The 25,386-nt window shown below is 36.4% G+C and overlaps 2 long non-coding RNA genes across 17 annotated transcripts in view; one reads left to right on the forward strand and one right to left on the reverse strand.

The window, feature by feature from the left end:
* LOC107314642 (uncharacterized) overlaps window positions 1-25,386 on the forward strand; it is a 295,770-nt gene that overhangs the window by 251,295 nt on the left and 19,089 nt on the right. For 3 of the 14 annotated variants that reach the window (XR_014946465.1, XR_014946462.1, XR_014946467.1), the window contains exons 6-10: window positions 7,759-7,880; window positions 8,280-8,393; window positions 8,485-8,600; window positions 12,103-17,451; window positions 17,864-17,943. This is a non-coding gene — a long non-coding RNA (uncharacterized LOC107314642). The remainder of the gene's footprint in view (window positions 1-7,758; window positions 7,881-8,279; window positions 8,394-8,484; window positions 8,601-12,102; window positions 17,452-17,863; window positions 17,944-25,386) is intronic. The other 11 variants (XR_014946466.1, XR_014946463.1, XR_014946468.1 and 8 more) reach the window with 9 other exon arrangements.
* LOC107314643 (uncharacterized) overlaps window positions 1-25,386 on the reverse strand; it is a 108,896-nt gene that overhangs the window by 574 nt on the left and 82,936 nt on the right. For 2 of the 3 annotated variants that reach the window (XR_014946459.1, XR_014946460.1), the window contains 2 exons: window positions 22,030-22,106; window positions 503-15,290 (listed from right to left, as the gene is read on the reverse strand). This is a non-coding gene — a long non-coding RNA (uncharacterized LOC107314643). Of the gene's footprint in view, window positions 1-502; window positions 15,291-22,029; window positions 22,107-25,386 lie in introns of those variants that run through there. The other variant, XR_014946458.1, reaches the window with a different exon arrangement.

Here is a 25,386-nt window from a genome sequence, read left to right on the forward strand (position 1 = left end):
CACCCCATTCATCTAAGTACTTCAACTTATACTTTTCCTATCACAGATACTACCTGTCTTTTCTAAAATGAAAAATCTTAGTTTTGCAACTAATTTACATGCCACAGATTGAATCACAATTGGCAGAAAATTGTCTTCTTTTGGTACCAATAAGTCATTTTGCAGTTCAGACTTTTTGATCTGAACTTACGCTAGAGTTCCTTTGTCTTCCATATTGCTTTGTTACATTTCTTCTTCTCCCTTGAGCCTGATGACTACCATGTCATCTTCTCTTTTCTTGGTCAATTGTCTTTCATCTTGTTGGCATTCACGTCTTGGTGTATGAGCAGACCTTGTACAACTGATGCTTTTTTTTACTGGGTTCTATTGTGCTGTCAAGTGTGGTTTAAACATAATAATCTCATAAAAACTTAAAATTACAAAACTCTTATTAATTCGCAAACATGTTAAAGAAGCACAGGTAGCAAATTAGCTGAGAATCTCATCAATCATCTGCACTTACAGTAAATATCCTACTTGCAGGGATGCTGCATGCCTCTGAAAGTCAACAGTTGTTTTGGAATTACTTGATCAAATTTATGAAACACTGCATCACATTTATGGCACATAGTGTTGTGATAAGTTGTTCAAAGTGTTTGTCAGCTTCCCTTAAAGAAAGAAAGAAAAATCATTAAACATTATCATACAAAATAACAAGAACCCTCAGAGGTTAGCATCTTCATTTTTTTTCCTTGCTATTCCCCATAAGATTCAAGCTGTCTTTAAACTTTCTGCTTCTTCAGTTTAATTCTTTTTTTCTTTGCAGTCTAATTTAATAGAAATTCCTTTAATTTTCTACTATGAAAAGTTATAAATAATGACATTTCTAAAAGTAAATAACTTCTAGGAGCCTTTTAAAAAGCATGCAGCTGTTCTAACATAAGAGATCCTAGTTTGCTCATTTTAACACAAACCACAGAGAGGTCAAAGAATTCAGGTATATATATATATTATTTTTTACTACCCATTAATGCAAATTCCACCAGTGTATTCATGTTATTTCTTTAGGCACCTTCAGAATGCCAGCAGGTAATTGAGTAATCTGAGCTAATGGTGCTCATGTCAGGTGCCTAAAGAAATACCCTGAGGGTGACATTTGGAGCCAACTTAACATATACTCCTGGTTTCACAACTAAGAAGATGAATCTGTCAGAAATATAAACAGTAATAAGAGAGAAGTGCTAATAAAAACATTTATTTCACTAAGGATTTTGTTCTTCATGCATCATCTTCCGAACAAATCTCTGGTTTGACTAAAAGATGGTTAGTATGTACCACAGTATAGAATAGGTAACAGGATATCATTTCACAGCATCTTGGAAGCATACATATTGGGACCGTTATTTCTGTTGTACTGCGGAAAAGGAGGCTGCTCACTACAAGGTTTAAAAAAAATAAGAGAGAGAAAGTTTTTACTAGGAGGTTCCACCATAAGATGTTACCCAGGAGAAAAAATAAAAGTGGTATTTGTGGCAGTGCTGGCCAGGAAAATTTTTGATGTGTGAATTATTCTTCTTTCAGCTATAGTTGCTAACGTGTGCGAGTGATGATACCCACAACAACAACGCTTTTGCTTATTATAGTTTGCAAAACCAAAGGAAGGATATAGTAAAAACAAAACTGTGAGAGATTGGTGCTCCAGGGTCGGAATGAAAGTGTTCACAGACAGTTCTAGCATAAAATACTAACAGTCTGATTTTCCAGAGGAGGGAAGGATAGGAAAGTGCTTTTCTAGAGCTTGTCCTGCACAGTCCCCATTTCTGGGACTGTGTTGGTATGGCTAACAATTGTTTCCTATGTGGTCATCTGTTACGCACCCCAAAATATGCTGTTTCTTGTTTGAGAACAGGTGAATCGCTTTCTACTTTAAGACATTGATTTGTCTGAGAAGGACTGCATCTTTCTGGCACTGATAGTTGAGGTAGACTGCTTGTTCATTCAAGAGTTTAAGGCACTTGGCTGTCAATATTTGAGTGGATTTTTTTTGCTGTTTTCTGCAATAAACTTCATAGAAATGTTTTATACACTACACAACTGGAGCTGTGGCCTTCTCGTGCATCCCTGTGTGTCCAACCCATGTGAACTGACTTAGGAATTGCTTTTATCTGGGGAAAACTCAGATAAACTCAGATAAACTGTGCTAATTTTTAGGATAACTCCCTTACTTCAATACATAAAGAAACGAGAGCCAACCTCCTCTACTGAACAAGAACTAGCACAGAATGTTTTATAATAGATGAAGTCTTTCAGATCTAACATGTCAGTATCAAAGACCACAGCACATTCAGCACTTAAATGACTCTGTAACTGCTGTTGGAGTACTTCATGATGGTGCTTTTCTGCCCTCTCTCCTGGCCATTCCTGTGCCCTCCTACTCCGTATTTACATGCACCTGCCTCCTTATTAACACCTCGTTAAGGCACACACCTGCTGTGGTTTTACTTAAGCCCATTGCACTGCAGCTATTAACCCTGTATATTTCATTATGAGGCACTCAGCACAATAGCAGTACTGAGTAAGGTTCATTAATGAGTCACACAGCCAAGAAAAATTGGTTTTGTGTGGATGTCCTTTTCGTTCAGTTTCTTCACATGCACATACAACCCCCTTTTTAATAATTGATTATGTTTTAAATATGTTCCCCAGAAAAAAAAATACATGAACGCGCATGCATTAAATCCAGCTGAAATAGCACAGTTTTGAGACATAACATTAATGGACAGAAATGCAATACATATTTATAAATGTTAAGAAGGGCAACAATGAAACCACAGCTCCAGGGCTTAGGAGATCTTAGTTTTATTCCAAGGTTTGTCAAACATCTGTGGTTTAATCAGCAAGCTGTAACCTCTACCTATGCTGCTTCTGAAAAGTAAATGTATCTTGTGCATGTGCTTAGCCTAGGACACGGACACACCTCATAAAAATATATATATATACTTTGCTTTGCACAATTATATCTATACATATGATCCAACTCCATTAACTTCACTGGGGGAAAAAAAAAAAAAAAGAAAAAAAAAAAAAGCAGCAAAGCTCATTAATATCTGTAGGATAAGAAAACTGATGAGTATGCACCCAGTTGAATTCATATGAAATTCCAAATGTTAGTGGCACTTTCTCCAGTAGCTTCACTGAATTTATTTCAAAATCCGCAATCACAGTGTGAGTGTATTAAGATGAGAAACTGGTCAAAGATGGTTGCTTCATAATGATTGAATCATGAAATACCACAATTCTTTATTTGATCACAATCCCATGAATCTACCCCAAGGATAATCGAAGCTATGGAAATTAGTTTGGGTTGAAACATTGTTCCCTTATGGGACAGCTACAAAAAGACTATTGGTGTTTCAGCAAGACAGTAAGAGGTACCCTATGATATATCCACATGTGGTCCACGATTTACTGCAATTGCATTAAGTGGCCACAGATGAGTATTTCTTACCAAAGAGTTTTATGGAAGGATAGTTTGCGATTGAGTTGTTTTTCATCATTCTTTATCAAGAACTGTGGTTTTGCTTGGTCAAATCTCTCATAGTTATGTCATGAAAGAAACAAGAGATGTTCTTTCAAGTTTTACAGTGCTTGTGTTGCTTAGTAATACGGTGCTGTTCATATGCATCTGAGAAACTTCTATTTCTATATTATTGCAATTAGAATTGCAAAGCTTTTCTTGTTTTAGCAAGTTCAGATGTACCTTAATAAGATGCCTGGATTTCAAATGTGTCAGTTCTAGGAGTTTAGGATTCCTGCAACTGTAGTCAATTTAACATTTGCTGTTTAATACATGTAATGCACATTTGTTCTACTGTATCTTGATAACTGGTTTCCCTTTGGTATTTTATATTCTCATGGAAGTCTCTTTTCATTCCTATTGTTCACTTGGTGGATGCCAGTTGTGCTAGTGATCCTGGATGTTTTTGAAGAATGAAAAAATATAAGGGAAAAAAACTTTTCTGAATAGAAAAAGTTACTGTATCACTCCTCCCAGATGCTTACTTTGAGTGGAGATGATAATCCTTGCAAATATTAAAAGTACTCGTATGCACTTCAAGGTGATCCATGTGTAAACCAACCCATTAAATCTGGCTGTAGTTTACACATTTCTTCAGCAGGGAAGCCCACCAATGTGGTGTTTTTAATAGGCATTGAAAGCTATACTTTATTATTCACTGAGTAGAACTGACATTGGGTTTGATTCAGTAAGGAACGCTAACTGCATAAACAGATGTCAACTGCTATTTGGTCTGGTGACCATGGACTAGATAAATATATGGAAAATTTCACAAGGAGCACAGAACTAAAGAGAGGAATCATCTTTAAATGGCAGGATGATGAGCCTACTAGCAAAGTTTTCAGCATACTGGATCAGTACTTTTTGATGTTCATCCAGAAAGAATAAAAAGAAGGAGGGTGGGATTCATCCCACAAAGGAGGAATAAAGCAGTAATACGGCACTTGTGAACTATTTATTGATCTCATGATCTCTGTTTCACATACCTTAGTCAGTGCTTACTGAGTGTCGTCAAAGGATAATATCTAGGATACCACAGCTACCAACAATCTAGACAGAGTCTGCTGAATCAATGGGAAGAGTTCTGTTGCATGCTGTGTACTAAATGTCCAAGACCTCAGACAGGCCAGCAGGGGCAGGCTCTTCTCTTGGGGGTAAATCTTGCAGTCCATTAACTTCTAGTGGCAACAGTGTCCACACGTTTTATCCATTATGATTCTATATTCATATTAGTATGTAAATAAATATCTGTCTCTCTACAGCCCCAAAGACTATGCCCTCTTCTGCTAAGCCCATTATAAATATATACAGAATGACAAACTCTTTCACTTCGTCCCAGGGCTTGTCTCTAAGCGCTGATCCTCTCTCTCGCTCGCCTGATGGCAGAGAAAAAGAAATCATACACTGAACAGTATTATCCTCTATGGAACATTTTGTTCTGTACGGTGGAAATTTCACTGCAACACGGGATCAAAAAACTGCCTGAACATTGATTCCTTTTCTCTCCTCGGAGTATCAGAAACAGGGAAGGGAAGCTGCACGTCATAGGCTAGTTACTTCTTATTTGTCTTAGCTGCTGGAGGAGGCAGGCAATTAGAATGGAATTTCAGGTATAATTTCATGTTAGACCCAATCCAGTGTAGCTGCAGGCTCTTGCTGAGAGTGACAGCCCAGCTCTCCCCTCTCTCCATCTGCTCCAGCTGGAGAGTGCCTTTTCTCTTGCACTGGACTGACTGTAGACCAAATAAATCCAAACCATTGATTTATGTAAAATTGTTGTGGAGAGGTTGTGCAAATGAGGAAAAAAGTCACCAAACCACCGCTTGTGTGAACTTACCTGTCAGTCTCACTCTTTTTCAATTGGTGCAACAGAAATGGAAGGCTGTTGGCTGGAAGCAGGCAGGACAGCAGGATGGTTTAGATTGAGTCCCCTCAGGAGCCACTTACAGCAACACCAGAGAAAGGAGGGTAGAGCAGGATATGGCCTATGTTGCCCTGACACTGCATTCACTGGACAACAGGTAGTTTTAAGGGAGCATTAAAACACTTGTGGCCCCAACTCTCATACATCAAGGAGAGAATGCAGTTGTTGAAAGTTGTAGTCTCTTATTTCACTCTTGCTCCCTCGCAGTCTGCAAGATCGTGAGTCCCTTCAGCTTCCATTGATTTCAGCAGAAGGTAATGACATTCATAGAACTGGGAATTTAAAGCTATAAATCCTGCTCATACTATAAAATACTCTACTTGTAACCAAATATACTTGACATTATTGGGAATTATGTAAATAAAACCAAAACCACCTGCCAGACAGTTTTTATACTGGGGAAACAGAGTCTCGATTTCCAATGGTATTTTAAAATTGATGTCATTTAATAAAACAATAAATTTATATTTTCCAGTTTTGTCATTAGGAGGCTTAAAGGCAGTTCCATGTGTGGCACCTACTTGCATTTAACTCCTGGATTTATTACAACGAACATCACTTTAAAACAACGCGTTCCCATTTTCAAAGGAAAATGAATAGTTAATGGTTTCAGAATTATTATTCTTTTCCACACAATCTCATAAAAATTTCCCAATGAAAAAGCTAATAGACCAATGGCGAGACACTTACATATGCAAATATGTTTCAGTGAAAGAGTTAAAGTGCTTTATAATATAAATTTGCTTTCAGTGCCAATATAATTAGGTTGTAACAAGCAAACCCCTGCAACATAACACAGTGAAAATTTGAAAATTTGATTCTGCCTGGCAAACAACCAAGTCCCTGCGTGTGCACAAACCTGACATTAATAAGCTACAAGAGATTACATGATTTAGAAAAGAAGCACTTGGTGTTACAAAATCAAATAATAGATCTCTAGGCTATAATTAGGAGAATTGGGATTCAACAATGAAGTCATAATAATGTAATTTAGCTGTAAGTAACAGAGCCATGGAGTCACATTAGGAGGTGTGATCACATCTTTCAGCAAAGCTCGGCTGTGTAGACTTATTGCTGTTCAGTTTAGTCTAGTACACAGCAACCTGTTGGCACGGAGCTCAGGCTGACAGCCTCTTGTTCTCTAGGGGCAGTATGGCAAAGTGCCACCCGTGCATTTTTATTTCAGTCTTGTGACTTTTAAGTCAAAACAATAAAATTATATATACTGAGTGCAGAGTTGCCTGTGAATATTTGGATAAATTACTGCACAGCGTGGGTTTAGAGGCCGTTTAACAACAAATATACGTATAAAAGGAGGAGGAAAAAAAAAAAGAAAAACAGCTTAAGCAGGGTGTTAGATTTCTAGTAGGCTTCATGAACGTGTTGTGTTCAGCTACATGTAGTATTCCATTTCTGTTAAAGAGATAAAGGAGAAAATATCTCCGGATCTGCACTATCTGGTAACTGTAGGTGTGAGCCTGCTTTCCACGAGTCTTTCATGCTAATATGATATGGTTATTGGGCATGTTGAGTTTGGAATGCAGGTGTTGCACAGGCACTTCATGCTGGTAGCAAACGCCTGGTGCAGAATGCAGCACTGCAGCATTGCATGGCCCTGCAGCCCCAGGCACAGCAGCTAGGAGCCCCAGGCAGGCAGCACGCTGCTGCTCACATGGCTGCTGACAGCACTTCAAACTCAACACCACAATTTTTGTGAAAGTTGCCATTTGATTCAAGCCGTTGCAAAGTGATACATCATACTAATAGCCCTTCTCCTCTGCCTGTGTATCACTCAGCCACAGCTCTGTCTTTGGGCTGTTATTAATTTAAGGTTGTTTTGCAAATTTTGGCCACAATTGTTTCTTCGTCATTCACTTGTCATAACTAATAAAACAGATATACCACATTCATTTGGTGAGTACGTCCTTTGGGAGCTGGTGGCTCAGTTACAAGTGAAATGTTCCCTATTCCATTGTTCATTAGCTGATTCTTTTCCTGCAGCCCTGCCCTCTTCATAGCTACCTAAGAGTCCTGGGGACTGACCCACAGAACCCTGCATCCCTCCTGTTCCCTGCAGGCTTACTAGAGGCCAATGAGCTAAGCCCAGCTCCCTAAGCCCCCAGCAGCCCTGAGCTGCCTTTTGTGTCCAGGCTTATGGTCTGATTTCCCCTCACAAAACGCATGTGCAAAGATTTAGTTGGTTCTCAAGTGTGAAAAATACTTTGGAACTTGTGGGAAAGGATGAGAAGAATTGCTGTGTTTCTTTTTCATTTTGCAGCCTGCGAGACAAATGGAAGCGTTGGATCGGCATCAGCTCTGAATTTGGACTGCCTGAAAATTCAAATGAATTTAAATAAAAATTTGAAATGGGTTGTTCCATTCTTGTTACAGCTTCATCAGGTGAGGCTGGTGGTCCAACACCATTCGCATCTCTGGAGGAAACACGAAAGCTTCTGCTTTCATTTACTCTTTTGTATAAAGTTAAATAAACCTAATGCATTCTTTTAGGCAAACAGAAAAAGTATCTTCCACCTGTTACTTTTGTTAGGTCCATTTTGTTTTTATTTGCAGTTTCTTTCAATTACTGTTCATTTTATTAGTTCTTTATGGCTTTGCCCTTTTTCTTTTCTATTTTGATGACACTTTGATTTGTTTCAAACTGCCCTTTATTTTCATTTTCTTTCCAAGCATGTTGATTTGCAGACGTTCTTCTATTTCTTTTATGCTTTAAATGATCTGTTTGTTTTATTTCCTTTATTTGCATAGCACTTACTTTTCATGACCTTTTTGTTGCTGCAGCTGCTGCCGCTTCTGGACTGCTGGTGTTTTCTCCTCCTTTGTAAGCAGGAAACATGGAGAGAAAGCAAACCAAATCCCTATGAAGGCAATCATCCAAACACAAAATCTTTTCTGGTATTTATTTATTTATATTAGTCTGCAGTATGGCCAAAAGGTGTTGGGATTTTTCAAAGTACAAGCCAAAATATTTTCTTTCTTTTTACAGAAATGCGTTACAGCATCTCTTTGTATTCCTATCCAAAGATCATAGCTGAGCAGACCTCTTTAAGGTGGGTCAGTACCTCAGTAGCGCTTTCACGAGCAAAGACTCTTATAATGGAGGTAAGTAAACATGAAGACAGTTGTGGAGGTGTTTCTTGAGGCTCTCAGTCACTGATGATGTTGACAGCTTTGAGTATTTGCTGCTAGTGTGAAGTTCTGTATGAATGTTTAAAAATTAATATTATTGAACAAAGTAAAATTTCCTGTAGCAAAGGTTACAGAATATTTATACTTAATTATTGCTGTAAGAGTGTGTTCCCCAGCAGGGGTCTGTGAGTCTGCCAACAGGCATACAGATATATGTATGTTTATACACATGCCCACGTAGGTATTTAGATAAAAATTACAGTATTTTTCATTCGAAATATCATTATTATATCTGCAGTGTTACAGTTATCTGATGTGAGAGTATGTATGTTTAGTGCCCGTGTGTATTACACGTTGTTAGCTTAATGAAGGATGATGATAGTAACATAAGATTAACTAGACATGATCTAGAGTTTATAATCCCTTCTTTCAGACTCAGTTTACATTCAGTTTACAAAAGCTGATGTTCATTCAAGTTATTAGTATTGAAACTATGGCTATCAGAATAATTTCTAAACTTGATTCTGTGGTTCACAGTAGAAAAAATAACTTGCCTTTAGAACTGCTGTTATTCTATTAAAAAAAATAATGGTATATTTAAATTGGTTCCTCATTTTCTGGTGCTCTGTCACAAATTGGTGTTTCGCCAGAAAAACGGGGTATGTATCAAATCACCATCTTATATTTTCATGCTTGGTGGTTTGCAGTGATCTGTGGACTGAAGTCTGCATTAAGGCATGGTTTTGGGATACTTTCCCTTATTAGAAAGTTTCTTATTGCTCCTTCCATCACTGATATTTGCACCATTTTATATGTGTATGTGTATATATTTACATATGCACACGTGTGCACACCTATCACCTAGCCAAAGCCAGAACAGCCTCTGTCTCAACTTGTCTACAAGTTATGCACATTCTAGGGAATGTAACTTGAATAATGTTCAAAGAGAGAGTGTGTGAGTTAGCCCAAGGGTAGAAGCCAGTCATGTGCAACAGGTTACATGATTTTACATAACTTTGGTGGAGGAGGTGGAAAAAAAAAAAAAAAAGGAACCTCATGTCAATATTACAGGAAATATTTTAGAATACACTTAGAATACAAACGGAATGTTTGTCCTCACTGATTTGTTCATGTACTTCAGTACAGTACTTGGTTTTCACTATGCCAGGATCTTTTTCCTACCTTCCCTTAATATAATTCATCACAAAAGGAAAAGAAAATGCAAACAGTTTTTGTACAGTGTTTTTGTCTTTTTAACAAAGACCAGAGCAATTTCAGTTTGTCTCTTTGGAAAGTTAACTTGAGTAGCACTGAAGTTGCTACAATAGTATTTTATTAATTACCCACCATAGAGTGGTTTCCCATTCTCTCTAACAATTACTGTTTTGAAGTGTCCAGAAGTATGGTTAGGCCTTTCACCAAACACACAACGTGGATAGTACTTTATAAACACAGCTCAGACAGTGATCTTCAGTTCCTCATCAAAGTCTGCCTAAAATGAGCTGAAAGATACTTTGATAGCACCAACACAGATCAGGCCTAATTATCTAATGGCTCACCCAAAGGTTTCTTCTGTCTCAGTCAGTTTGTGTACTTAACAAAAGATAAACACACATACTGATGTACAGTGACACATTCCAAATCTGTCTCCTGCAAAGCTCAGAATGCAATCACTGCTCTGCTTCATTCTTTTTCTTCACCATAATTACTTCAGTTTCCAGAATAGCTGCCTTATATCCAACAGAACTACTATATTATTAGACAAAAGTAATTTTACATATAAATTATTTAAGTTTCATTTACGATTAGCTCTACATATGAGCAATGTTTTCACAGGATACATCTTTTCTTTTTCAGAGTCGCACGCACTAAATAAATGAATAAAGACACAGCTGTATATTTCACCACTTACACTAGTGCACTGTTCCTATCAGAAAACTTGGAAATCAAAACATTCCCCATAGTCCCTCAGTATGCATTAAAGATAAAGACTGTAGTCATAACTTTTTTTTCAAAACATGAAATGCATTTTATGCAACAATGCCTCAGATGAGACACAAACTCAACAGAGCTTACAAATATTCGACATTAGCTCTTTTCAGAGCATTTTTACAGCCTTATTGGTGATTGCAGATGCACTGGTATTTTGTAAACCCAGTCTTTAGATTAAAATTCATGAAAGATAGCTCACTTGCATAAATAAATCAGGTATGCAAAAATAAAGTTTAAACATCCATACACTACTACTATCATTTTGCCAAAATGACACACAGCATGACTGTAGAATTTGCTGTAATACAGTAATTGAGAAGAAAATTTGCCTTGCTGTATTACTGAGAAAGGTGAAGCATGTGTCCACAGATTTAATAGCGTATTAACTATTAATTGGTGTCACTTCTTAGCATTACTTCTGCACTCACAAATCCTACTAGAGAGTTAGACCTACAGTGAGTTATCTCTCATTGTTAAATAACGGATCTTGTGTCACAGATAACCAACAAAGATATTAAACCCTATTCCCAAAAACTGTTCAGTGTCTGTGTTTGACTTTCTATTTGGTGTGGGCAAGAGAGACAGGAGAAAAGAAAAAAAGTGGTAACTAACTGTGCTGCATTTCCTTCAGAGTGGCAAAATACTTTGTGGTTACCTGCAATTAGTAATGTTGTACTCAATAGCCCCATCTTAGGTCTTTGTTAATGTAAACACCTCACACAGATAAAAGTGAGATAATATTTATGAGCATCATCACTTAGTGCAACCACTGAGATATATGCTTCTTTTTGGCCCACACGATCTCCTACCCACCCTCGTTTGCCAGTGTTTACATGTTCAAATAGGATCAGGACTCAGCTATCTATGTACAGGCAGAGCAGCACCATGTACAGCTGTATGAAGAATTCACTACCAGTAGCTTCTGATTATTGATGCCTTTTTTATGCATTCATGAATTATCTACAGGCAGATTCAAATCTAGTATTAGGCTGCAGATCTTTAAGACATACAGACCAGCAGTCAATAGAAATAGCAGCTAATGTACAGCAGAATGACCAGTCTAATTTATGATCAGGAATAATTCACCTTAAGGCCTAGTTGTGCTCCTTTTTTTCTTGGTGGCAAATTCACTTTGCTTATCTTCATTAACATCAAGACAGTAAGTATTGATAGTAAGTAGTTACACAGGAAATAAGTAAAATTTGAAAACAAAATCTCTGAGTTTATTAGTATTTTTATCATTAGCTTCAGAAGAGGTCTCAAATATTTCACTATCTCCAAGCAATAACAAACTAGAAAAAGTGTTTTGTCCCTTTTCAGATGAATTAATATTTATAAGCATATTCTTCTTTATGATCCATGCAGGATATGATTTCATTAACTTGTTTTGTTGATAACCTCATATGATCCAACAGGTCATTGTCTCCTGAAATTAACTTTTATGTCCTTCTGTATGATGGCTCTTTTCTGATTCCTTCTCCAGGAATTCCTTCAGCAAACCAGATGTGAGCTATAAGCCTAATCCGTGCAAGTCTGCTTAGAACCTTGGAACAACATTGAAAGTGGGTTGTTTTATTCAAGCATATATATGTGTGAGTATATATACGTGTGTGTGTATGCATATATATTTGCATATATATTTATATATATATTTATTATATATATATATATATATATATATAAATTCATCATCATTGCAGTCTTTGTATATATGTATATATATATATATATACAAATGCAGAACTCAACAGTGGCATAATTAAATACATGTACAAAATTAATAATTAGTCAAAATATAATAATACAGTTCCTGCCCCATAATAAGTCTTCTCCAAGCACCAGCTCCAGAGGCCCTCTTACAATTTTTTTAATATACAAAGACTGCAATGATGATGGATTTCAATGCAGGGTCCCATGAGCTGTCTGCCTATGAACTATATCACAGAAAGTGACAGATGAGTATATTCAAAGCACTGAGAATAAAACGTTGCCCTCTTTTACAGCTAAGATATCCTAGAATCTGATTTTCTTTTAAAATGCGTTTCTCAAAAGAGGACTCCATAGGAGGAGGAAATAAAAAAATCAAACAAGACATCATCATTCTCCAAACCAAAATTTCTACGTCTGAGAAGTGAATGAGTGAACAGATGTGATATGTGCAAAGAAAGCAGGGCATTTGTCTGGTAAGAATGAACAGCATTCCAATAGGATTGATTTCTTCTGCAGAATGTAGACATTGAGGCTTATACAGTAATGGAGGACTACTAATATAATTGAAAACTAAAGGCAGACACCTTTCAGTCTGCCTTTCCTTCTGCCACTTATTTTGTATTACACGAATGAAATATTACTTTCATGTTTCCATGAGATGTTGGTTCACTCGGGTAAAGTGAGCAGACTCCATTTCACTGAAAGTAATGTAGTCAGATTATCCAGAATTATTTCCAGTGGGCTGCATTTGTTGCATTCCTTCTGTTGTGAGAATATAAGTAAACAACTAAACACCTTTACTGAAAGCTGAGAATCTTCATAGTCATCACCTCTTCCTATTTCCTTGATTAGGCCAGCATTTTAGGTTTAGCCATGCTCAATTAACTCATCCAGGAATTGGTCCAGTCAGAAACAGTTGATTTAAGTGAGATAAACTGGGCATCTGTTTGGAAAAAAATGATTATCCAAAATATGCCTTTCATCATGAGAAAATGAACTGTGCTGTCTCCATATTTAAAAACATATGCTTCTAAATAGATTAACTTAATTTGAAAGTCTAAGAAATAGAAAACAGTAATCACAACATTGAAATTGAAACAAGGAGATACTAAGTCAAAATTAAGTAACCAGTGCATTAACATTTTAATGTACTGGAACTTAAACTTGATACTGGCACCTTCATCAAAGCGCTTGAATTAAAATGATTAAAACTAGCAATAAAATCAGCCACTGCAGCAGTGACTGAAATGTGAGGGGTGTCAATGCGTTTGCACTGGTGCTAACAAAAATACTGCTGTATTTAGTCTCTGATGTGCTTGAGAGATTTAATCAGATCAGACAATACTCTCAAGCTTGTTTCTATTACTAAAGATTATTCTTTTCTGAGAAAATAGGGATAGCATTAGAGACACAGATAGTAATTAAGAGGTTGTGTTTATGGCATTGGAGAATACATGGCAATAGATATCTGTTGCAGGTAATTAAACTGAAGTTGAGATCATCAGGTCCAACTATAGCCTAACCATAATACCCTAACTCTAACAACCCTCTGCTAAATCATATCTCTGAGCACCACATCTAAATGGCTCTTAAACACTTCCAAGGATGGTGACTCGACCACCTCCCTGGGGAGCCTATTCCAGCATTTAACTACCCTTTCTGTAAAGAAGTGTTTCTTAACGTCCAGCATAAAGTTCATTTTCCATTCTTTTTAATCTCTGTATTTGAAAACATTTTAGTTGCTCCAAAATTAACACTTTCTTTTTATTTCCTTGAAAGCTACTATAGATACAATGAGCACAATGACACTACATTATAGAGCAAATTCTCAGCAATGAAACATTTTTCAATGTAGTAAGCATCAGTAGGTGCAGATTTTCAACAGTGCCTACCATGCAGTGCTTGTAAAAATCTCCACCAGTGGAGAAGACTGTCAGTGACTGCCGAGACACACCACCCACTGCCAGTGCTCACATCCAGAATTTGGTCTCCATAAACATACAGCAAGCGTTGATGAATGTCAATGGGTGTGATTTTTCCTAATAGAGGAATTCACCTTTGCTTCATCAGCACTTCTGTGTCAGACACCATTTTACCAGGCTGCCCCTCTGCTGTCATCTGTCACAAGGCAACAACATGTAATGGAATGTAGGTTTGATCTCTACAGCCAACAACATCCACCTCTGACATTGTGGGCTAACATAATAAAATACAAGGCATTGCTTTTAGAGCAGCCCTTCTTCTTTGTAGGTTGATGTGATATTATCTAAAAAATCTACAGCTACCAGCACAACTAAAATTTGCATTCTTAAAGGAGCCTCAGTCCAGCCTCAACTATTTACACATACTTTAAAAGAATAGGCATATATGGGTGCAGAACATAGGTATTATGTTTCTATGTGTAGAACCTTAGTTACTGGTTTTCCTGTAGTTCATCTTTGAACATAAAGGATGTTAAGGACTGACTACACGGTCCAAATGAGGATAATAATGGAAAGTCCTGTTGTACATTTAACTATTTGTATCATTTAAAAATATCTGTTGTCAGATATAAAAGGGCATTTTATATATTTTCTCAGGATGGTCAAATCACTATTTATATCATAAAATATCATATCATCATGTTTTAATATACCTATTAAAAATGACTGACTCACACACTAATCATAATTCTCATTTGCAAATAATAAAGGAAAATTTGCCAATCATCTGCAGTAAAATTTGAACAGTTCTGTTAATTCTAGTAGCACAGATGCAGCATGTGCCAATTTAGCAAATCCATAAAGCCAAAAAGCTTCTAGAATCAATCCAGTTTGTTCTGAAGTCACAGAAATGTTGGCTTTAGATGTAGTAGTAATAATGTACAGCTTAGAAAAGAAAATGGGAACTAACCAATCTATCTGGAAAGCAGACGTACAGAATGGTTTTTTATGCTCCTCATGAAATCCAGATTCAGAAGAGCTACAAGGAAAAAAAAATAAATTAAAAAGAAAGGATGTAATAATAGACTTACAGTAAACCAAATAAAGTCATTTTAAAATGACTAAAGAGCAATCGCAAACGAAAAATGCCTTTGGGTACACCATCTGTTTATCCATTCCATATTATACCTTTTCATCACAATTACCTAAAGTAGTATATTTGTATTTCTGTAATGTATGGAATTCATTACATAGTTTTGCAATGAAATTATCACACTGTGGCTGGGACATCTGCACCCTGTCATATATCATTCTATTCATTTCTAGTTAATTTAATCCTAATATCTGCCTACATGACAAGACAGATGTTCTGCTATACTGTATCTTCCATAGTTTTCTGCCTTGAAGAAACTTTAAGTCACTGAAAGAAATGTCATCTTTCAAACAGACATCTTACAGGTTTGGGAAGTATGCATTTGCAGATGTGTTTGTATGTATGTGTTTGTGTTTATAAGCCATATTCATTTTATAAGAAGAGTGTTTTACAAAACAAAAGTCTTTTACAGCATTTTGAAAATTTAAACATATTTCATTTCAGACATATGTCTTTCTTTTCAGAGTGGGCTTTATTAATATTTTGCCATACTTACTTATTAATTTATTTCTGTTGAATTAACTTCTAAATTTCTTGCCTTGAACAGGACAGATCTTTTTCACTACTGCTAATTGGAAGTCATGGGCCAGTTCTTCTCTTCGCCTTCTCGATCTCAACTCTCAAAAATCAAATGATACTCAGTATTTACGGCTAAGAATACTGTCAGACACAAAACACCTTACATTCTATATGTTTTACAGTTGTTTGAATTGAATTCGTATGAATTTCTGCTGTTGGTCACTTAGTTATAGATGTAAAATAAACTTGTAGTACATCTACGTAGGAAAAATATTGACCACATTGTGAAGTACTTGCTTCAAACCACTCTTGTCATAGTGATCAAGTAGAGCTTTCAAGGCTGTCAAAGAGCTTGATTCTGCTTTCCCTGTACAGCACAGATTGCAGACTATGTTTACAGAAGGACTTTAGACTTTGATACCTACTCACCAGTCAGCTCCCCATCCACCATTCCATGGACACAGTAAATTCCTTCAGGTACCAAAGCAACTAACAGCAGAGCATTGCTTAGAATTATTCTTAGTTTTCCTCATTTTGATGTAACTGAAGTTATGTTTGTGACTTTATGGTTTAAGGATTTACAACTGCCAGGCAAATCCCTTTTCCAGCTACACTTCCATAAATAATATTGGAATTGAGTATCTGCATTTTCAAGCACACAATGCTTCTGTGATAAACAAAAAGTATTTTACTTGTGTGCCCTGCAAAACATAGACAACTCTTCAGACCACTATCATAGTAAATAGTGCTGTCATTGTGGAAGCAGGAGTGATGTTTTTAGCATTTAACAGAAGACAAAGTAGAACTCAAAGCCATTACACTGCTGTAAGGGAAACAGTTGACCACAGCCTGAATCTCTAATTAACCATCTGAGGCAAGTGATGAGTCAGCTGTGGGAGCACAGGTGAAGGTAATTCAGCTGTGCTACTGGAAGGAGTGGAGCTTGACTCCACCTCTCCCGGATCCCATTTAAGGGCTGACCACCACTAAGGTAGCATCTTTTTCTGGAGACTGTTCTTTGGTGGAGTTCTTTGGTGAGCCTCAACATCAGCAAGCACCCTTTCTTGACTGAAGGCCTCGGAGTTGGTGAGTCCTTTTCCTTAGATACCCTCTGGCTATCTATTCCAGCTATATTTGTATTATTTCAACTATACATTATTCTTGTATTATTTCAACTGTACAACACTATACTTGTATTATTTCCACTGTACAACTGCTCAGTGCAATTCAACATAGTTCAATGAGTAAGACTAGAACACCAGGTCTTTAATCAGTATAGTATTCTGGCCTCTTAGACTGTTCTCCCATTAAACTATTAACTGTAAGTAAGCATTTGTAGTGAAAATGATAAGTCACAGACTAAGTTGGTGACTGAATGTCTGGTGGGAAGACAGGGCCAACCCAGGGGAGCACAGATGTATGCAATGCAACTGAGAGAATGGAAGGAGTAGAGCCAGGATCCATCCCTTTCCAAACCTCGTTTAAGGGTTGGCAACGAGGATTCCAGCTTAATGGAGATCTTCTGAAGGTAAGCAGTTTTTCTTCCTCTGTTTCTGTGTCTATGGCTGCTGTATTTGAGCTTGTTCTCATTTGTTGTAGGCTAGGATTGTGCTACCCTGCATGACTTTCTTTCACATTACAGAATTGCAGCTATCATTTGATGGCATTTTATTACCTTGTGAACAACATGCGCTAAAAGTATACAGAGGGCATCCAGATAACACACCAAAGTCCGTTCATATTTATTTTTAAGTATCCAAAAAGGACAAAAGATTTTCAAATTGTTTCTCTGGTGTAGAGAGTGAAATAGTTCAGTTAACTTGTAAGCAGCTTGAGCATTAAAATGACTCTGGGAAAGAGTTCTGAAATTGCTTCCAGCCCTTTTGTTTGTTTGTTTGTTGTTTTTTAATAATTATTTACTTGTGCTTTTGCACTTTTAGGTTATAATATTCCTGTTTTTAAAAATTTCTTTTGAGTTGTTTCCAACTGAAACTAGAAACAGTCTGAAGAGAGATATCAGGTCAGCAACCATCTAATGTTTATTGCTATCTCTTTGCAATTTCAATTGAAACATTAGCATCCATGTGTTCTATAAATCTGAAGAAACTGCTCCTCATCTCGAGTCCCCCAGCTTCAAAATCAAAATTCATTGCTTACTATATGTTTTTGTGCTGCTGTAATGTCATTTCCAAAGTTTTATGTAAGAACTTTTTACTCTCTTATGTGTGTTTACAGACATATATACACAAATAAGCTGACAGTGTGTTTCATATCTGTATCAGTGGAAAGAGCCAACACCTCTACTGGACTGATCATTATCATTAGCTTCTCTGCAAGTAATACGGCATATGATATGACATAATAACAACAGTTATTAGTTGTGTCTATTTCCATGTGCTGAGGGAAAATAGACTTAAGTCAGGTGTATTCTAGGAAACACATGAAGTAGTGACTGTGGAAAAAGACCTTCAGCTTTTCAGTAGTAACCACTACCAGTCAGGTGGCAATAATACAGCTTCAGTAACTGCTTTAGTGAAATGTCGCTGTCACCAAAAATCTCAACAGCCAATGACAAGTTAAAACAGCAGCCTTTTCCACACTAAAAAATAAAGTATGTTAGAATGACTATCAGGAATTAAGCCAAATTCTAGCACAGGATTCTTAATACATCTGAGAGGTTTTAGATTTCTAATATGTACTGTGTTAAGGTTGGCAGCAAGCTTAGCTCCCTTGTGATATGAAACAGTAGCACAAGCCCTGGGACATTTTTGGTTTGTAGGATTATTTGTCTAGTTAAATATGTTTAGATAGGGTGTGGTTTTTTTTTTTTTTCTTAAGAAATAAAATATTAAAAAATAATAATAATCTAAAACTGGTAAAGGAATGAGCATTTGTATCTAAGGCTGGTTCTCAAGATTCCCAGAATGGATCCTTGGGGACAGTTGGTCTGCTTCCTGACAGAATGTAACAAGGTTGTTCAATTAGAAACATATGTACTTGAATGAAAAGTGAGATATAACTGGAGTGAACAAAGAGATGGTCAAATCAAGACATCAAGTGGGTTATTAAATTACTGAGACAGTGAATTTACAAAAAGGTTAAGACAAAATAGGTAACACTGAAGTGCATGCAGAAAAACCTCAGAAAAATAAGCATTCAAGTTTCTTAGCAAGGATGGATTAATACAAATACTGAATTGAAATAAAGATTTTCTTTTTCTTCCACTATTTTAAGAATCTGTAAGTATTATATAAAGTATAGGTGGTTTGTATTTATCTTGCTGTTCTCCTTGTGGTCTGGTTGTTGAGCAGCTGTCTCCTGAACCAGAGCCTCTATAAGATATATTAAAGAACTGTGCAGTCAGTGATATTTGTCAGTTATCCTTATTCAAACTACTTCTTAGTAATGGTGCAGGCTTTGGGCTTCAGTGCTGTCTGTGGTAACAGTATCTTGACAGGCAATGTTTTTAACAGTTAATCAACTCTTCGAAGTTACGGTGAGACACAAAGATTCTTTATAATTCAATAGAAAGAACTCAGAGTTGAATGATCATGTATTTTCTACCTTTTTCTTTGTTCTGCTGTTAGAAAGGCTATGAATAATACTTGCCATTGCAATTTGATATATATATATATATATTTTTTTTTTTTTCCTAATGAAAAGAAAGGGAGTAGCAATGCTGTTTTCCAGAATTGGCAAAAGGCCCCCCCCCCCCCCTTTTTTTCTTTTTACAGTAGTTTTTAAATAGTGTTATGCATTTTATTTTGTTCCTTTAGGATGTGTGATTGCTTCAAGCTTACGTTGTACACATGTTGCCTGAAAAAGTAAAATTGAAATCAAACTTCCAGAATTCAGCTCTTTAGCCTCATATCAACTTGATTTGACATCTCAGAAATTTCACGGTTGTGCTCACATTGTGTAATGGTTGTATTCTTATATTGTTTGAGATCCTTAGAATCAAGCTATCAAGGCACAGAATTGCAGTTATAGGCTTGCCAGATCAGACAAATACCCAGAATTGCACATCTTCCACCTATGTGCAACTTGTTATGCTTACGAAGTTGGGTATCAACAAAAAAAAAACTGTCAGTTTTGGACATTGTATCACCAGGCCATTATTCATCTTTTTCTCAAAAGAAGAGAGAGTGAGGGTTGTAGCTTAGAATTAAGTCTTGTCAGGCCTTACTTAAGTATGTTATAACAGCATATATTTATAAACTTTATTGGACAATAAACAGATTTTAAAGCCTTTTGAAGCTGAAGAAGAGCTTGATTGGTCATCTCTCTTATTGTAGAAGCTGGCAGCTCCAGGGAGCATTGAGATATAGGTGACTCTCTATGTTTTAATGATAGCCTCTTGTTCTGAGAATGACATGAGTTACTCCTTTGTACCCTAAGTACTGTCCAGTATCTCCCACGTAATTCTGTACACAAAAACTTTTTCAGATGCTTGCCTTCAGCAATTTCAGTCAAGTGGATACATCAGTGTTTCTCAGGTACTATTTTCCGTAGAACAAGAATGCCAAAATTGGCTAAGGATGCACCTTGAGAACTGTGTGTGTGTAAAAGATGAAACTACTTGTCACTGTTCTGTTGAGTTCTGTAAGGCTGGTAAACTTCTGGACACTGTGGTTCAAGAATGTGATTAAAATAACAAAAAATTTAAAACTTTATAAACCGGTCAGAAAAAGCTTCTTCTCAGTTAAGCTTATCAGGAATACTTAGGTTTACTGCAGATGGGAACCAAGTAGAGCAATTGTGTGAAGTCCTAGCCTTTAAATAGTTACATGCTATATTTGATCTAGGATTTAACTATCTGGGGGGGTCGTTGTACAATAAGTTGCAGATGATGTATATCACACTGAGTACTCTATACTAATATACAGAAATCCTTAGCTTTTAGTCTTTATTACTTTTATTTGTTTTTTATTAGTTTTTATTTATTACCTTTATTTTAGACACATTCAAAATAATAACCCATGTAATTAGAAGTTATTTTAGATATTAAATGTGCAGAACTGGACCCTTTATCCTGACTCAATGAAAGCTTCATTTACTACCTTTCCAACTCATTTTAGCTCCTTTCACATTTTGTATGCTTAGCTGATTGACTAGACAATCTTTAGTCACTTATGTCCTGCAGGTCTCTGTGGTAGTGAGTAGCACTAAAAAGTTGATGTTTCCATTCTGGAAACATGCAGGGATTTTTTTCCCCATTTGATTTTTAATATTATTTTTAATATTTAAGTCATTAGGGAACTCTGAAGGCATCAATTTGTTGCTTCAATAGCACGAGGTAGTTGCTAAATTTATTTGGTTTATACATGGTGATTAAGGGAGAATGATTCTTTTTTTTCCTGCCCTTTGAGGGAGCTTATGGTGTTATGGGCGATATGTCAGCAATAATTAAGAAATATCCTGGTACAAATCCCAAAAGATACATATTTTTACAAATAATTCCCCATGGAAAAACTTTTAAAATGATGCACTTGTTCTGTAAAATGCTTCAAGCCTTCTCTAAATAGATTATATTGCTGGGTTATTTAAGAGTGCGTGACTTGAGGTGCACATTTTGCTTGTAACTCATAAAACCACAGCACAGTTAATCAAGGGGAAAAGCAGAAATAATGTTCAGTGAGCTCCTATGTCTCACAAAGGATTTATCATTCAGCCAATAACAGCTTCTTGTTTCATTCAATTGTAATATGAAGAATGTAAGAGTTTCTTCAGCCAAGACCAGAAATGCCTTTTGTTGCCTTTGCATTCTTTCTTTTAATGCAACTTTTCCTTGTAGGCTTTCTCACCCAATCTGGAATCCATGGATTGAATTTCTTTGCCTCTTTTGAGGGTAGTCTTTTAGTATAGTGTATTTCACATACTGCCCAGTGCCGTAAGCCTTCTGGTGTGTGTTTTACAGTTCAATTTTCCTAGCAACTGCATAGTATGTTCACAGCACTTAGAAGGGTATCAACTACAGATGCACTCCTTATAACAATAACCTGCTAAGTAAAAGATGCCTTCATCTTTTTCTGTATTAATCTTTGCTTAATTTCAAAAAACTGAACACCAGAATTTAAGAACATTGATCCATATTGAAACAACTTACCTTGTTCCATGTTATGCTTTTTAGCCAGTGACAGGAGAAGGAGGAAGGTAGGGCAAATAAAGCATCTATAAATTCTTCTGAAACAAGAATAGGAAAAAAAAAAAAAGAGAGAGAGAGAGAATAAAGGCTGTAATAGGAAAGTATAGGGTTTTTTTTGTTTGTTTGTTTTTTGTCTTTTTTCAAATTTATTAATTGAAGCTTTCTTTTAATGCCTGCCACCCACTGGTTCTAAACAACCATAATATTTCAGCTGTATATATGAACTCAAATTTTTAGATACAAAGTTCATTCAAGAACTAAACTTATTATCCTTCAGGCAATGGAGATCAGGGCACATAATGGAGTATTCACATCAAATATCTTGAGAGGTATCTTTGACGCACCACATTTGGGTGCTATTTGCAGGTCCATCATAGAATTGTTCAAAACACTGTGCGTAGTTAGGAGCTAGGAGATACAAAATAAAAGTACAGTCAACTTTGTCATTACATGCCATGTTTTTCTGGTTAATATTTGACTGTCCATGAGCAGCAAGAGCTCAAACAGCTGAGCATGTCCAGTAGACAGGAATTGCCTTTGCCCTTTACCTCATCAAAATTAATAATTAAAAATCTCTTGTCCTCAAGAGTTTTGGTTTTTTTTTTTTCCCACTATTTGAAAATAGCTAAATATGAAGTCTAGAACATTGGTATCACTGGAAAGTGACTGTGAAATGTTAGAGACTGTACACACCAATCGCTTCATGTAGACATACAAACAATTGAGCAGCATTTCAGTCCTGTTTAAGATGAGGCAGAAGAGACTTCTCAGAAAGCAGATGGTGGTTTTCTTATTTAGAGGAATTAAGTCTCCTACAGAAAGGAACTCTTCCTGTAGAAAATAGGTCTTTTGATTTTTGCACAAGGTTAAGAGAGAAACATTTTCCTTCAGAGAGACAGAAGCAGCAGTAGAGTCTTGTGGACACAGCAGCATTCCTGACATCTACATCCCTTGTTTTATTGACATCTGTATCTGTAATCCACCTCTGATCTATTGCTGAGATTGCAAATCCTTCCTCATATGCTCAACAGAGGGTAAACTACAGAAGACAGTGCATTCAAGTCAAGCAGGATAAGAAAATCACATCTCAGATTCCCTGTACCTTGCTTATATGTGCTTTATCTTCCTCATAATGCATCTTTTCTGGTTTTATTTTCAGAGGCTTCCTTTAATTTGAACAAGTATCTATGTAGTAATGTCCATCCTCCTGTACAGGTACAGATTCTCTTATCCTGCTAAGAAACCCCTTTAGAATGCCAAAGCAAAGCTGCATGAACTCTTCAGAAGATCAGGGATTCAAGCATCTGGCTAAAAGCTTCTCTAATCTGTCAATCTTCCCACCGTCTTCCATTCTCAATTCCAAACAGTGAAATTATGATCCAGTAACTTAAACCAAGATGCTGGTTTAGAAAATTAAACTGGAATTTTAGTCTGTGCTACTTGCTTAGCATAGGTATAACTTAGATGCATAGTTATGATTAGTACTTAGAAGTGTATAGCAATCAGAAAGGGACATCAAGTAGAGGGGAACATGCAGCATGCTGAAATATGATGTGATATGTCAGCAGTTGCCTTCTGTATCTCGCATGAAAATTGACCCCCTTCCTAGATCCAGTAGCAAAGATGGTGCAGGAAATGCGATGGCAGAAATTGGATTACTGCACTTCCTTTAAATAAAATCTTACATTAAAACAAAGCAAACAAAAACAAAATTGTAACAGTGTATCTCCTATAAAGAATGAAAAGTCTGCTTTTAAAATTAAGGAAGCAACGCTAAGATTTGGAAAGATTACAGCATTACAGTGGTGTTCTGAATCTTCACCTGGAGTCTTATGTCTTCTTTTCCTCTCAAATCTAGGTTGTGTTGCTGGATGTTTTTTTTTTTTCTTCAGTTCATGAAGAAATGGAGACATGAAAATGGCATTTTTAGCCAGTAACTCATGCATTTAGATTTCTGGGTCTAGGTTTTGGAAAAAATGCACCTAGTTGTTTTCTTATTACAATACTGCTGGTTTTGTTCACTGGGCCATGTTTTTCTTGGAATGTGGTAATGTGGAATGTTTTAAATTATGGGCTTTACTTTTTACTATCCAATGTCTACTAAATAAGTCCATCATCTAATTCTAAATTGGTGAAGCAGCAAACTTATGCTGTAGCCAGCAATACATATATTTTCACTCCAGAGAAAAGTCCTTCTGTTCTAAATTTACTGAAGAGAGTTTCGCAGACAAAAGAAAGGCTCTTTGCCAAACCTAGCTTAGCTTCTTTATAATAACACTTTATGTCTCTTCAAATATCCTAACAAAATACTGTAAACTGCTGAGAAGTTTCCATCAAGGCTATAATCAATAATAGCAGTTGCTAAGCTTCAGCTGACATAACATCAGAATCTTTTGCATACAAGTGCTTGAAATGAAACAATGGAACAAATGAAGGCATTAGATTGGATGTAAATATTAATCAAAGTCATATTTTGCACTCTAACTATAACCAGTTTCTGAAATATGAACCATGCATTATATTAAAAAGATACAGGATGTAATCGTTGCTACTGCGACCCACCACAACAATCACCATTGTCTGCTGAATACACATGCTGCTTGGAATAAGTACTGGTAACTGGTGGGTGCATTGAAAATGTAGAGAGATTCTCAAGGAGTCTGGATTAGGGAGTTAGTTTGAATAAGAAATGTAGAATTGGATTTATAATCTGATATTTATTTGAAGCTCTGGAAGGTTACCCATCTGATCCCTTCACTTAAATTTTGTACTGTTGTTCTTGTGATTGAGTCACTGGGCCGGATTCAGTTCCCCAGTCTGATACAAACTTAATCTGCTGGAAAATTCTAGTCCTAAAATTCAAGCAAATACCTAGTCTTTTGCTGTTCCCTTTTGTCTTACTGTCTGCTTAGGTTCTATCTGAGTAGGAATGTCTCATAGTATATGTACAAAGAGTGTATAGAATTACATAGATCCTCATCTCAACAAGATCTCTGGATACTGCTGTGAGTGCTTAATTTTCCCATCTTTTCAGGAATTTAAAAAAATTCACCCTTATCTGTATGCCCGTTATTATTTAAGAATGTTGGAGTTCAAAGCTTAAAATTGTCTTCCCAGAAAGAAAATGACATTTTGATGTTCCTGTGTCTGTCTTCTTAAAAAGACATCTAGGACACCCATTTTATCTAATATAAACTGAAACAATGAAGTTAAACTCTTCCCAGGTTCACTTTCCAAATCCACTCACTCAGCATGACTCTCTCCTTGTCAAGAAAGAATACCAGGCACTCCAGCACTTGGAATTACTATGGATATCTC

The sequence above is a fragment of the Coturnix japonica genome, chromosome 5, assembly GCF_054131305.1.
Source record: "Coturnix japonica strain WE chromosome 5, WE-NBRP24, whole genome shotgun sequence".
NCBI lineage: Eukaryota > Metazoa > Chordata > Aves > Galliformes > Phasianidae > Coturnix > Coturnix japonica.